Source organism: Morus notabilis, unplaced genomic scaffold (assembly GCF_000414095.1).
Source record: "Morus notabilis unplaced genomic scaffold, ASM41409v2 Scaffold370, whole genome shotgun sequence".
NCBI lineage: Eukaryota > Viridiplantae > Streptophyta > Magnoliopsida > Rosales > Moraceae > Morus > Morus notabilis.
The window spans coordinates 549,667-552,539 of NW_010358187.1; positions in this window are offsets into that span (position 1 = coordinate 549,667).

Genomic DNA, 2,873 nt, shown 5'->3' on the forward strand with positions numbered 1-2,873 from the left:
AATCATGGTATGGAATAGCCCGCCAACCAAAATTTTCAGGCCTAAATTCACTTGTTTTCATCAGTTTCGGAGGTAAAAAATTAGAAAACTGTGACTGAAAACGACCATAACTTTTTATCTAGAAATCGTTACTGAGCCTATAATATACCAAATCGAAGCTCTTTTCGAGCTCTACAATCATGGTATGACATAGCCCGCCAACCAAATTTTTCAGGCCTAAATTCACTTGTTTTCATCAGTTTCGGAGGTAAAAAATCAGAGAACTGTGACAGAAAATGGCCATAAGTTTTTATCTAGAAATCGGTACTGAGCCTATAATATACCAAATCAAAGCACTATTCGAGCTCTACAATCATCGCAGGGCAAAGCCCTCCAACCCAATTTTTCCGGCCAAAATTCACTTGTTTTCATCCGTTTTGGAGAAAAAAATTAGAGAACTGTGACTAAAAACGGCTATAACTCTTTATCCACAAATCGTTGCTGGACTTATAATATACGAAATCAAAGCTCCTTTTGAGCTCAACAATCATGGCAGGGCGTAGCCCGCCAACCCAATTTTTCAGGCCAAAATTCACTACTTTTCATCAGTTTCGGAGGAAAAAAATCAGAGAACTGTGACTGAAAACGGCCATAACTTTTTATCTAGATATCATTACGGGGCCTATAATATACCAAATCGAAGCTCTTTTTGAGGTCTACATTCCTGGCAAGGCATAGCTCGCCAACTCAATTTTTCAGGCAAAAATTCACTTATTTTCATCCGTTTCGGAGGAATAAAGTCGGAGAATTGTGACTGAAAATGGCCATAACTTTTTATCTACTAATCGTTACTGGGCCTATAATATACCAAATCGAAGCTGATTTTGAGATCTACAATCTTGGAAGGGCATTGCCCACCAATCCATTTTTTGCGCCTAAATTCACTTATTTTCATCAGTTTTGGATAAAAAACATCAGAGAACTGTGACAGAAAACGGCCATAACTTTTTATCTAGATATCTTTACTGGGCCTATAATATACCAAATCGAAGCTCTTTTTGAGCTCTACAATGATGGAAGGGCATAGCTCACCAACCCAATTTTTCAGTTCAAAATTCACTTGTTTTCATCAGTTTCGGAGGCATAAAATTGGAGAACTGTGACTGAAAACGGCCATAAGTTTTTATCTACAAATCGTTACTGGGCCTATAATATACCAAATCCAAGCTCTTTTCGAGCTCTACAATCATAGCAGGGCATAGCCCGCCAATCCAATTTTTTGGGCCAAAATTCACTTATTTTCTTCAGTTTTGGAGGAAAAAAATCAGAGAACAGTGACAGAAAACGGCCATAACTTTTTATCTAGCTATCGTTACTGGGCCTATAATATACCAAAGAGAAGCTCTTTTTGCGCTCTACAATCATGGCAGGGCATAACCCGCCAACCCAATTTTTTGGGCCTAAATTCACTTATTTTCATCAGTTTCGGAGGAAAAATATCGAAAAACTGTGACAGAAAATGGCCATAACTTTTTATCTAGAAATTGTTACTGAGCCTATAAAATACCAAATCGAAGCTCTCTTCGAGCTCAACAATCATGGCAGGGCATAGCCCGCCACCGCAATTTTTTGGGCCAAAAGTCACTAGTTGTCATTAGTTTCGGAGGAAAATAATCGGAGAACAGTGATTGAAAACGACCATAACTTTTTATCTAGATATCATTACTGGGCCTATTATATACGAAATTGAAGCAATTTTGAGCCCTACAATCATGGCCGGGCATAGCCCGCGAACGCAATTTTTCAGGCCAAGATTCACTTATTTTCATCAGTTTCGGAGGAATAAAATCGGAGAACTGTGACTGAAAACAACCATAACTATTTTTCTACAAATCGTTACTGGGCCTATAATATACCAAATCGAAGCTCTTTTTGAGCTCTACAATCATGGCTAGGCATAGCCCACCAACCCAATTTTTCGGGCCTAAATTCACTTTTTTTCATTAGTTTCGGAGGTAAAAAATCAGAAAACTGTGACTGCAAACGACCATAAGTTTTTATCTAGAAATCGTTACTCAGCTTAAAATATACCAAATCGAAGCTCTATTCGAGCTCTACAATCATGGCAGGGCATAGCCTCCAACCCAATTTCTCGGCCCAAAATTCACTTGTTTTCATCAATTTTGGAGAAAAAAATCAGAGAAATGTGACTGAAAACGACCATAACTTTTTATCTAGAAATCGTTATTGGGCCTATAATGTACCAAATCGAAGCTCTTTTTGAGCTCTACAATCATGGAAGGGCATAGCCTGCCAACCCAATTTTTCAGGCGAAAATTCAATTGTTTTCATCAGTTTCGGAGGAAAAAAACTGGAGAACTGTGACTGAAAACGGCCATAACTTTTTATCTACAAATCGTTACTAGGCCTATAATATACCAAATCCAAGCTCTTTTCGAGCTGTACAATCATAGCAGGGCATAGCCCACCAATCCAAATTTTTGGGCCAAAATTCACTTATTTTCATCAGTTTTGGAGGAAAAAAATCGGAGCACAGTGACAGAAAACGGGACTAACTTTTTATCTAGATATCGTTAATGGGCCTATAATATACCAAATAGAAGCTCTTTTTGCGTTCTACAATCATGGCAGGGCATAGCCCGCCAACCCAATTTTTCGGGCTTAAATTCACTTGTTTTCATCTGTTTCGGAGGAAAAATATCGAAAACTGTGACTGAAAATGGCCATAACGTTTTATCTAGAAATTTTTACTAAGCCTATAATATACCATATCGAAGCTCTCTTTGAGCTCAACAATCATGGCAGGGCGTAGCCCGCCAACGTAATTTTTTGGCCCAAAAGTCACTAGTTTTCATTAGTTTCGGAGGAAAATA